This window comes from Hetaerina americana, unplaced genomic scaffold (genome assembly GCF_022747635.1).
Source record: "Hetaerina americana unplaced genomic scaffold, ioHetAmer1.1.p SCAF_3, whole genome shotgun sequence".
NCBI lineage: Eukaryota > Metazoa > Arthropoda > Insecta > Odonata > Calopterygidae > Hetaerina > Hetaerina americana.
The window spans coordinates 36,810,252-36,823,931 of NW_027286874.1; positions in this window are offsets into that span (position 1 = coordinate 36,810,252).

Sequence of the window (13,680 nt, forward strand, 5' to 3'; positions counted from 1 at the left end):
GGCTACACTACGAATAATTTTGCGATAGAATAGAATGTGCCATCAGTTACGTAAGAAGTAGCGCTACATCATGTAGTGGACAGGATTGTTAATATGGTCAATGAAAAGAGGGATTATTATATTTGAAAGGAGGCCAAAGACTCTCTGGTCCCACGCAAAGTAAATTAAATTATTTGTACTTCACTCACCTCTATGCAAAAGGGGCAATCCCTTTTGTCAGGCATTTTTCGTCAAGCACGTCTGAGAATCGCCTAAGCCATGGACGAGTAAGGAGAAATAAAATGGCATGCGGCAGACGTGCTGCTGCATGCTCTATTATCAAAGCAAGAAATATGACTGCAGTGTATCGTGTAAATGGCAGTATAAAAGCATTCGCAGATTCAATCCAAAACTCAAGAATACATTTTAAAGATAAAATTACCGATCACAAGGAAATGGCTAACAAAATTTCTATTTTATAGAAATTTACTATATTTACTTTATTATATATATCTATTTTTCTCAAAAATATATGACAATAGACCAAAAATTTAGATTGGGCGTTCTGATTTTCTATTCCACAAATATTCTGTCAATGCAAGTATTATACATTATTTTTCAATAATGGAGCGGAATGAATTCTTCTCGGGTCTTCCACCGGCTCAATGGCTCCATAGCTGCCGACGTTTCGATTCCCGACTCGGTTATCGTCATAAAGGCTGATTGCCGTTCCGCAAAAAGTTTCAAATATATTTATTTTCTTCCCGGTGGAAGACCCGGGAAGAATTCACCCAACTAATACGCCGGGAAAGCACCAGATCTTTCAATGAAGCGGAGGTTTGCCGTTACAAACAAGGTATGACGCCAAAACTGGAAATTTGAGATAGCAGCTGCGCTCCTACTTTGTTGCAATCCGTTAAAGAATATTAAGAAGTCGGTAGTTTTCATTTGCAATCACAAAACATCTGGTAGAAGTATAAAAATGATAAGGATTAATTAATTAACATAGAGAGCAAAAATTCTTTAATTAGTGGCGACAAATAATAAATACGCACGCTTACCAATTACTAGGTACAGTTCATTTTTTCATATGTTTACAGTTAGTTAAATACCTTATATATTCGGAGTAGCCAAAACTGTGAAGAGACAATTAGTACCATTGCTTTCGATTTTGCAATTATTCACAAATAGTTCGTTGCATGATCGAGGTCCAACTTCACTAAAACTAATATTTATATTTCCTCCTGAGTCTAATGTGAATTTTCGATCCCAATACTTCTGACCATAATGACCGCACCGAGATAACCATTTGTCTATCTTAAAGGTTATTGGAACGCTCTGTTGCGGATAAAAACACAATCCGCCGGGTCTTTGGCACAGCGGAACTGAGAATCCCCAGCCCACTGTTCACAGTGCGTTGCTAAGCAATCTACTAACGACAACACTGCCGTTATGGCAAAAAATACTACAATCGTTAGGGCCATTTTGTTGTAACTATTTCTAACCAGCTTAGGAGCATTCGTTTTGAGTGTTTCCTGGGGTACAATCTTAAATATTTAGTTTCATAGTTTCTTATTTGTATTACAGGTAATTTTTAGATTTTTCTCGGTGCGCATACGCGAATGCTCAATTCTTACTGAGATTCCACAATTTTTGGAAAACTAATTACCAATCAAATTAATAATTCCAAGATCCTCACGTGTTGTGTGTGTATGTTATCATTTTTTGCAAAGTTTTCGTAGACGTAACACAATTACTGACAAAACAGATAATTCCAGTATAATAGATATTTTTTCGTTATAAGGTAAAATGCATACGATTCGTTGGATAATATGGATACACATATATGCGCATCAGGAAAAATCAAGAAATATTCATTAATATAGTATCGTGCATACATTTTCCTATTGATGTTTTTCATTAAGTAATAGAATTGATTGAAATAAGTTGAATAGGTAGTTGGAATAATAGCGAAGTGGTTTTCTTTTCTGCATAAGAAAAAATGTCATGTGAACGTACAAATAATTTCTTATGGCTTTCATAATTAGCATACATACAACTGGTCTCCTAAGTCTTTCGCGTACATTTAACACAAATAAGCAAGCTTGGCGCGTAGTAAATTGTTTACATAACTTTGATTACATAAATGCGGTAGATGATCAAATATTTACTTGTATATTACGAAAAATTAATTAATATACAATATTCCAAGAATATCATAACGAATAAGTAGATGTAGAATTCAATATTAAGACATTAGAATAAATTAACGTGCCAATATGTAGAGCTCATGTTGATGGAGTAAGTTTCTCCACTCGTTGGACTGTACGTAAAAATGGAATAATAAAAATATCAATCGCGTGATACCATTATAATATAATAATCGCGTTAAACCATTTAATCAAGATATTTTACTTCTAGATTTCGGCGAATTTGAAATGTGTCAGGATAATACGAATTTTTCCTTCGAGAATAAGAATTAGAGTCAATATATATTTATTTATAATAACCAAGAAGGCAATTGTGTCAAATATCTGAGGAAGTTTTTCCCTGAAGTTTAGGTGGCAAAGGAGTTGTGTCAGCACATGCGTTTTATCCTAATGTAGATAATACTTAGGTTGAAATTCATTTTGATTTACACATTATATTATCAAATCGGAAAAATGAATTCATTCTTAGATTTTCTACATGAAATTGATCATGCGTTGGGAAATATCATACAAATAATCGAGATTAAATCATGTATACATGTAAAAATAATAAATAGTTTTACACGGAGATGATATTTCAGCAATCCAGATTTTATATGGCTTACTACCATGCCCAACTGAAAAACCAAGTATTCTACCAAACATTAATTTGACAACTTTAGCAACTCCGACAGGATCAACACTTAGTGATTTAAAAAATCATAGCACAGCGGAACTGAGAATAATTCGTTTTTGTTTGTGAGTCAAATCATGTTTGTATTTCATGGAAAGTGGATGTGGGTTATTCATCTTGAAAATATTTTAAACTAGAGCCTGCTGCACCACGGCTGATTACTTTGTTTCCTTCCACGGTTAAAAAAAAGATAAGATACGTCGATATTGCTATGTTTGTGAATAACGTCTTTTAACTGATTGAAGTTCCCAGTTTAAGGCTCGCAAGAGGAGATCCAAGAAATGTTTCCTCAATCAGATTACCTGCAAGGGCACAGTTTGCAGCTATTCTGATAATCTTTTTAAATTAACTGTCATCGTCATCATTTTCCAAAGGTAGAGCCTTGCCATTGTTGTCATATATCTCTCTCCATTTCTGTTCTTTTCGATTCCTGATATGTTTGTAACACCAATAATACTTTATTAATTACTCTGGAATTTCTTTATATTATGTTTTTTCTTATTTATATATTTCTAGATCGTTGTTAGTCCTCAGAACATGTGTAATCCTTTTAACTTTCTTTTTCTCCCACTCTTTTATCTCATTCCTCTCCTCTTTAACTTCCTTTAGAACTTCTATGCTGCTTCCATTTGCAGTCCAGCTTGAAGATTTGCACGTTATGGAATTGAACCAATGTCTTTTCATGCTGAAAGAGTTAGCTGTGTCCAGTAAAGATTTTTCTGTTGTACCGCTAATTTGATTTCTAATTTTAAATACATAAATGGTGTAGTATATATCTTAAAAGATAATATATTTCATGGATGCAGAGAGCTTCTTAAAACTGTAATCATGGCAGGAAAAAATGATCCTTATATATATTGATATGCATGTGCAAAGATTTCTTCTCCATATTTGGGAATAAAAATGACTGAGAATACAGTGTTTCACAATTAGATTAATTGATGTTATGTAATTTCATTGAAAAAGAAAGTAAAATGTTGGTCTACTTTATCTATTTTTGGGAACTTTATTTTAATTTGAAAAGTGCTCTTTGAAAACGATTACTCATATTAATTGAGAGTATTATGGAGATTTTCTTGCCTATTTACTTGTGATCAAGAACTTGATTATGAAAATTGTTTCTTGAGATTTTGGGCTAAGCCTAAAAATGTTGTCGGACTGCCATGTGTATGTATACTACGTATTCATGACTGCTGAACTAGAGATTTAGGTTTAAGGAATAACACATATAATAAAAACCTTTTGACTAAAAGTCATTGTTTAATATCTAAAAGCACATAAATGATTCTTTTTTAGATTAATTAGCTTTATAATCGTCCTTGAGTGACCGTCGTAGGTGGGTTATTCATTGATAGGGCCTCAATATTTGCTGCTTGTTCCAACAAAATTTATCCTTAACTCGCTTTGACCGCACTGTTAGCTGCTATAATCCTTGCCAAATCAAGAAGCATTTAGGAATGAGGGTATGAGGATATGCAGAGTTGCCAGAGTCAGATAGGGGTAAAAACTCGTCGTTTCCGTAACCACGTCGTTATATATTGCTTCTCTTGGCAGTCCAGAAATCTTTCGAATCGAGGTACTATTTTTTTGCTCCTGTTTGTTTGTCGTGCAGCTATCTTCTATCCTGAATAATAGCTAGCAATAAAAAACGACACTTTCAAGGGGGGGATTGAGGCGGAGAATGCAGAGGGTGAGGAAGGGCTTCTGGGTAGGAAGGAGGTTAGGGGGAAAAGGCAGAAAAAGGGGGGGGGTGGATTGCGGAAGGGGGCGCGAATATCGAGAGATTAGAGAATTCCTTCACCTTCCGTGGGAGGTCGGCAGAGAGGGGGGGATCTCTGGTTCAGATGGCGAGGGCCAGGGAGGCAGGTGAGGGAAAGGAGGGGGAAGGATCAGTGGAGGGCGGGAGAAGGTTATTTTCTTAAAAATTCCTCTCGACTGCTTCTCCGTGATGTCATGTAATCGGTAGTATCTGGATTTTTGATATTTTTTTCACTTGTTTCAGGTTAAGGCTAAACTTATTTAGTGATAGTCAAGCGTTCCTCGTCACCTGGAAGCAGAAGCGCAGAACCCTTTCTATCTTGAGGGGACATACAACTTGATTGATTGCCACGGTAAACATAAAAGCTCTCAATATTGGCCTCATACAGGCCTGTACGATCGTTTTTGCCTGTTATAGGCCATTTTATCTAGTCAGGAGTGCAAAAACGTAAAGATCCTTCATGAATGTCGACTTGAAAATTATTTTAATTTCATATGAGAATTATATATGGCATCCCTTGTGAGAATATCAGCATTGGTTTCCCTTTACCGAGTTGTCTCTTTGATTCGAAATTTACCACCATCACAGTAATAAACCTTAAGGTTGATAGAGGGCAGATGAGGGCAGAAATCCCTAGGGCTATGCTTTTCGGAGTGGGGTATTCACACGTTCCGGTTCCGAGTCCAGTTCCTTTCACTGTCTTGTCTGTGATTTCCTAGGAAGCTCTGGTACCCAAATACTCTCACAGCCTGGGTGAGAATGCTGGAGTCCAAAGCCACCGGGAATAGCACCCGAACTCGCAGGTGGTAGATCGCTATACTCGCTGAGGTGATATTCCCAATAATCCAAAATTTATTGATACCCGAATAATCAGATGTAAAATACCTACCAAATGCATGTTGTGGACTGTCCCTTAAATCTATTACATATTACATAACGTGTAGACTTATTCATATGTCCACTATATTACTTCCTACTTCAATTCTTCGTACCTCCTACCTGGTTTCGTGTCGCCCAAAAAGTCTACTTCATCTCTCTTCCCTGCATCCCTAATAACTATGCACTATAAGTATACGCAAATTGTGAATTTAATGGAAGATACAAGTCAGGAACCCCATATCGCATAGAATAAATGTCTTCTATCTCAACTGTGGAGCCATTTCCTGATGAAAGAGGGCAAGGTCGGCATGAAAAACAAGTTAACAAGCCTCTGGACATCCTTCCGCTACTTGTTTACTTCTTCACTTTCAGATCTCAGCAGATTATAAAGAACTCGAGTTTCGGTTCGTGGTTCTTAGTAATTTTTCCTCCAAAAATCATGATGGCTGTGGCTGGTCAGTGTCATTTCAAAGAACTGCAAAACGGCACCAAGAAAAATTCACTTGTGATAGTGGCAACTGAATGTGGGCAAGAGAAATTTAAAATGATGGAAGTTGAAAAACTTTCTCATATCATATTTAAAGACTCCTTCACGTGACCCGATGAACCTTAAACAAGAAAAATTGAACTTGATTTCCCGAATGTAAACAGCTTTGTGCCAACTAGCACATAAACACTTGAATCACGTCCTTGACGAGTCTTTCATCTTCTTGAATAATCCTTGATGAGAATATAAAGTACTTTGGCTTCTTCTTGCAGGAAATATGACAAAGGATACCATAATTTTTATTTTCAGCAAGTAGAACATTAATTAGAACAAAAATTCCTGATTCATTTGACAAGCATGAAAAATAAGTGTTGGAAGAAACTCATTATGGAAGTGGCAATTAGTGTCACTAGAGTGTCTATGGTGCTGGCCAAGTATTTCGCATATCTACGCGTACTATGCTGAGATGAGAAAATGATTAGTTAACTCCGTTCCGTATCATTTTTGCTTCGGTTTTCATCAACGAAGCGAGGTTTTGAACGCGAGCTTCAATGGAAACCGAACTGCGAAATTCGATGGAAGCTAATCATTGCCACGAATACGCCAAAAGTTACATTCCGACTTCTTTTGAGATATCTTTTACCCTACTGAAGGAAATATTTGACCGCATTTATTGCCTCCGATGACTGAAGAAAACTCGGCAGAACCAGAAAAATGTGGTGGAGAGGATGAGGAAGAGAGGGAGAGGTAGATACGGCTGAAGGTGGGCGAGCGGGAGGGGGGAGCGGTAAGTTTTGGGAGAAGGGGAAGGGAGAGGGGGATGGAAGAGGAGGGAGAGAGGCATGCAGATGATACTGCGAACGCATACAAATCGCATTCTTATTGCGCATTAGCGTCAACCGGGGGAACAAAATAATGTATATTTATACACAAAAGGAGACTAGATGTAAACATGATTTTTATAGGAGGCGTTTCCTCGCATCAATAATGCGTTCTCTATTGAGATTCAGAGGCGATGCCCGTGGGATGGGCAGGGAGCACAGGAGGAGAGAGGGGGGAACCTTAATATCTCGGGAGAGGGGACGGGGAGAGGGAAATGCGGGCCCTTGGGTGTGTGTGTTGGTGATTGATGTCGCGGTGCGGGAGAATCAGTCTCCCGCAGGCGTTGAGACTCTTCGCCGCTGCGGTTATCCACGCGACCTCCTTCGAAATTTCTCCTCTGTGGTTGGCTGTTCGGCGACTGTCGGCTGAATTAAGAAAGTGGCTTGGATGACATCAAGATTAATATTAACGTACCAATATTGCATACATGGGGCGAAGCTGGGCTAAATCCAAAGGAGAGAGTTTAGGTTTTTGAAAAGCATATTGAAAAGGAAATCACTATAGGACATAATGTAACAAAGATGGACACATTCTAAACTTATGATAAATTCCATTCAAGGTAATCTGTTTAAGAAAGGTAGGTTTAGGACGATCCTTAACGATTCTTGATGTTCCATCTATTCGAGTGTCTTCCTCTTGGTCCCCCGACATCATTTACTTCCAAGCCCATCCATCACGTGAAAGCCAATGTCCATTGGAGGTGGTCAGTGAAATGGATCTTCATAAAAAATAACCTTAAGAGTTTGAAGGAGAAAAATATATAAAAAATCACTGCAGAAAAAAGTGATAATGATAAAAAATTGGCAAAGGTTTAATCCTAGTTTAATTCAATCGTTTAAAATAAGGAGGGATAGAGTAAGGGTTACGAGAGAGCGTGGAATGGATGTTTCGGATATTGTCAGGTATGAAAACAGTGTGCTCTACTGCACTGGTGGTAATAAGCGAGTGACAATAGCCGAATAACAAAAACGGTGCACGAGATCAGTGTAAATGGTTTGAGAGGGAGACTTAGGAAAGTCATGGGTAAATGCGGTCGAAGATAGAAGAAGGCTCACACGACAAGGAGTAATAGAAATGTTAGGATTAGAAGTGCTACCATGGTGCGATGTGTGAATGTGAAAAGAGGCGGAAGAACGCTTGCGGGAATATTGTAAAAGAATTTCGTAAAAGGGAATGAGTTTTCAGAAACATCTTGAAATGAAGTGTTTTTATTGTGCCTATCCCGAAAGGAAATAGCCTGAATGGTAAATGTGTACCTATCGTATATGTGTATTTTATTTGTTTAGCTAGAGAGCGTTAGAGATTCACTCTCCGTCCGCCCTGCGAGGGGATACAACGAGCTAGGCGAGCCAAGTATGCAGCTAATTAAATGCTTTTACAATTTTACAATTACAGTAATGTTTGTACCTGATGATGACGCCGTTGCGTTGAAACCGGTAGTACGAATAAAAATTGTGTGGAAGTTACAAAGTATATTCATTTAAACGAACATGAAGTTGAGCCCGAGACCATAGAATTCAAAGGCTTAATTCTATCTTTCCCTCTACAACTAACAAATACGAAGCAAACTGGAAAAGTAAGGGCTGCTTTCTTATATTTAAATATTGGCGGGTCAGAATCAAGTTGTCCGCATGCAGCGTCATCTGTTAATTATTTCCAAAGCCACCGAAGTTCTTGTTTTCATTAAGTAGTCGTTTGCCTGCCGGTACTTGCAGATAGCGGCTAGCGCATTTATTACTAATCAAAAAGAGAAACTGACAACATAAGTATTAGTAACTAGTGTCAGTGCGCATGTCAACCCGTATAAAAAAATCTGCACCAATTTCTCACAAACATTACAGAGCGTATTTTGAGAGTGGTTGACGACGAGGGCTTCTACCTTGCAGTAGAAATAAAAAATAGCATTAAACTAGAACAAAAAAATTGTATCTATTATTAAGATGTCTTTGAAAAATTTGCCAATAAATTATATTCTTTATTACCCGAGTTCAAATTGCGTGTAAGTAATTCCAACTTCGAAGAAAATTGGACAAAATTTGTCATTACTAAGCAAATGGGTATCACATATTTCATCCCTGCAATATACGCCATATCTCCTCGATTTTTTTTTGAAAATTTGTACCGCGAAGGGAAAAGTAAGTTTAGGATTTTAGCGGATGATACTAACAAGGGATCTTGATTGTATTTAGAAATGGTGTAAAAAATGGGGATTGACATTAAACCATAACAAATTTTCAGTGATATTCTTTTTTTAAACCCACGAATTTTGTTTAAAATACCTAGGTGTAACAATGAATGACAACTTATCTTGGGGGATCCACATACTTAAAATCTGCGGACAAGCTAATGAAAAATTGGGATTCATTAAACGTATATTTGGGAGGAATGAATTTAAAGTTAGGGAACGTTGCTATCATACTCTCGTGAGGTCCCATTTGGAATATGCGTGCAGTGTATTGGATTCGATGGAAAAATGCCTCATTCGGGAAATTAAGAAGACTCAACGCCCGATTCTTTAAAAACTGCCACAGCAAAACTAAAAGCATCACAGAAATGCTTAAGGAGTTGTTTTGGGAATTATTAGAACAAAGACGATTTAATGCTAGGTTGAACCTATTAAATAAATTCAGAGCCGCTTCTTCCGGCGCCGAGGTCTCGCCATTTATTCGTACGCCAACACACAAGGTACTTTTGGTTGTAAATATGAAATTCGAGAAATTGACGCTAGAGCTAGCAGACTCTAGAATTCCTTCTTCCCACGAACAATGCGGGATAGAAAATTTAGGGTCGGAGCTTATAAGAATGCCACTTGACCTATGGGCCTACAGTAAGTTTATGGACCTACAATAATGGGTGAAGGAAATATTAGGCAAGGTTGTCAAGACTTCAAAAATGGCGGCGCAAATTTGCACGATCAATAGCGGAGTGAGAGACCCTGTATAAGACCGATGGAATCGTTCTACAAATGGACCAAGAACTCCAATATTATCGGCGGTTGACGATTAGTGCTCTGACTGATAAATTTCCACTTTTCGGACGCATCACTATTTACACGACTATAACGAGAAAGCTCGGATATCACATATTGTGTGCAAGGTACCGAGAATGGTTTCTGACCAACAAAAAGAGCAAAGAATGTTGAGTGGACGAGCGTTTTTGGACCACTATCGACAATCCCGGCCTTGCACCTAGCGACTATTTCCTCTTCTTGCGCTTGAAACAGTGGATTGGCGGACAACGGTTTTAATGAGGAACTCGAGACCGCCGTTGCCAACTGGTTCAATTTCCAGGCGGCAAGCTTCTATCCCGAGAGACTACTGAAGCTGGTGCAGTGTTACGAAAAGCGCTTAGAAGTGAACGGCGATTGCGTGGAAAACTGAAGTAGGCTTGAATGAAACTATAATTACCAATTAAAACTTTTTCTTACGAATTTTTATCACCAAACGGACCTAACTTAAAAAATAACCCTCGTAATTGTATGCCTCTGGACTGAAGTCTGTTTGACAAAGTCACTGCGTAATGGATTATGCACAATACATTGGAAAACATGGGATGTCACCATTCCACGCCGAGGTGAAGGAGAAAACTAATGGTTAGTCTTTACTTTATGGGAAAACTAAGTAAAACTGGATCACTTGGATAATGAAAACGAATAATCGCGTGCTTAAGGCTGACGCCACCAGTTACTTCCAGCAATGAGAAGGAGAATTGATTGTTTCAGAAGGAATGCAGAAAGGCTAGGAGGTATGTGGCGGAGTGCGCCGACATCACGTTGAGGAGCGACACTTGGGAGGTGGAAGGCGTTAAGGGGCGGTAGTGACACGCTGCATTTTAGGGTATCTCCCCTCGCTGTGGGATGTAATGAAATCCCTTTGGTGGGTGACGAAATCAGGTTCGAGAAGATTGATTTGCGAGATGCCTGCGACCAACAAATGGGAAGAGGCGAGAAGACCAGTGCAGAAAATAGGAGTGAAAGGGTGGTGGCTTTGAACTTTATGCGACGTAGACGCGGAGACTGAGTAGAAAACTAGTTGAAGTGACTAATGATGTAATTGGAAAGTTCCAGGTGGAAAACAGCGCGTTCCAGAGGAAGGTTTGGGGAATGAAGAGGAGTTTAGTGAGATTTTTTGCGAGTGATGATGCCACATCGAATTCTTAGCTTGAAAATACACTCGCAATAGCAGTCGGTAAACGAAAGACAATCCTATAAAGTAAATATATGCATGGTATTAATTAAATGGTTGAATGCGTTAAATAAACTTTGTTTGCATAAATGTGTCAACTTTGCATTATTTAATATATCCTTGTATTTAATCACAAGCAAATCGTTATCGTAAAAGGCTTAATAGCAGGTACTAATAGCTATGCCACCCTTTCTTTCTGTGAATAGTAATGTATAGTGTTTAGGCCATTTAGGCATTCAAAATTTTGATTTTGGTCCTTATTATTTAGACGTTAGAGACCTTGGAATACGTACAATTCCATTTCACATGAAGGCCACCCTTACACGTTTGGTGAAGGGAAGAAAATAATTTCAACATTACTCAGTTCGGGTACGTTATTTTGGAATATTTTATATCCAGTCTGGATAGGGGGACAACCATTAAATTTTAGAATAGCGACACAAATCGTTGATATAAATGGTCCATCATTTAATGCGTGGTAATAATGATATAATATTAATGAAAAATATAGCTATGCTTGGTAAAACATAATTATTGTTTAAGGAAAATAACGGGTACCAGGCAACCTTTCAACTGTGAAATGGGATTCCAAATGCGGTGTAAAACAGATCGATACAGTTGATGAAAGCAATTCTCCGTCCCAAACGGGACACTTATCCACCGATACAGATAGCCAATCAATTCATCCAGTTATATTACCTGCTGATTAATATTTAGAACGTTAGCCATGTGCATACCCTTAAAATAATTAACTCAACGTGAATGAAAACATTAAATATCATTTGACAGCTAATATGATGCGTAATGATTTATATTCACATAGTTAATGACTGCGCACTTGAAAAAACTACAGTTTTAGGGAAAGGAAGAGCACACGTGAAACGCTAAATTGGATGGAATGTGTTCCCAAATTATATTTTTTGGATGGACTCGTGTTACCGGAGTTAATTTTAGGAATACTTCGAAATAAATATTTGCGCCACCACGATAGCTTAAGCAACTCCGTTAGAAGGAGCGATACCAGGTTTTTAATGTTGAAACAGTATCAGCTCTTATGGAGGTTCCAGAAGTTAGTGCAGCATTTTCCGGACGGGTGTAACTATGCATCAACCAAACTAGTTGCTAAGCTCCAGCGACAGTAGTCTTCAAGGTTTTGCTAATATTGCCGACTTAAATTTCTCGTGCGGATTCTCAGTGAGTGGAAACTGAATTCAACTTTTTATGAATAAAAAAACTGTGTGAAGCACTTTTCCATGATTTGGCGTATTTAAACTAAGAAGGAAAAGGCACAGTAACGCCACCGAAAACATAATCGAGCCATCGTTAGAAGAGAAAAGTGATGAAATTTCTAGTTACGAGCCCTGACCTTTTATTGCAGACATGAGCAGTTGGCATATGACATGCAAAAGATTGTATCATCGCATGATAATGGAAACATCACGGAGAGGCCGGAAGGGTTCTTTTGAAGGCATAGCTACCTGTACCTGTGCGACGACGTTCTTTTATTTCCAGGCACCGCTAGACTATTAGATAGACATGCTCCGGGAATAAAATGAATACTTTTCAGGTTGTAAGCCGGATATTAGTGAATTGGGTTAGTAAAATACTCGTAAGAGCAGACGCTAAGAAAGGCGAATATCAAATGATAGAGCGCGTGTCGGATGTCATTCCACTTGGACAGCTCTAAAAGATTCCTAAGTTAGGTCAATCACTGGTTTTGGAGGGTGGGGGTGGAGAGTGCAATTCTTTGAATGCGTGATATTTGGAATTGGCAGTTGGAGGAATTTGAATGTCAAACTTGAAGAATTTTTAAATGTAAGCTGCCTAGATCATATATTTTTAAAGACATTCTAATTGTACTAATTCTTTTCTTCACCCATAAAATTAAGATATCACAAATGCAGCGAGTTACCGAACAACAGAAAAATCAAGACTTTTCGTGTGAGGCAAGAAGCTAAAGAATTCAATTTTTTGAACTAAAAAGTTTCAGTTGATTTGAAAACTGGGAATTGAAGATTTGGCGCTTCCAATTTTTTTGACCTCATCAATCAATGGAACTATTTTTAGATTTACAAATAAGTAATGTATTGACAACGTGAGGAGTGATTTTATTATACTGCGCGGGTTTTATTTCGTTTCCTTATGACTGTCATTGAAATTGCAGGTGATCGTAAGACTATTTTCCTCTTGAACCGAACTTTTTATTAATGGTTTAATGTAAACATTATTTGATTCCGAGACCTTTGCGTCAGTTGTTTGCGAGAGATAATAGCGTTGAATTTTTGAATCGAATGAATTTTGCGTTTTGTGCGTGAGATAAATGACATTTTGTAATGGGCATTTGATATTTCAATCTATAAATCCCGAATTTAACTTTTTGCCCGTCAGGATTTTTGCCCATGATTTTCCCACGGCCACTATTCACGCGGCTATCAAAAAATAAATATACAACCACTTACAATAAATGAATGCGTATAAAATACTACGAAGGCATACCTAATATGTTTGCGTAGGCATTAATTTTCACTTACCCTTTCTCCCCCCTCAGCGCGCTCCCGCCCGGTCCAATTCCTCCCGCTCCTGTCATAATTTCCTGTTTTATGTTCGGGACGCGGAGGAGGGGTGCT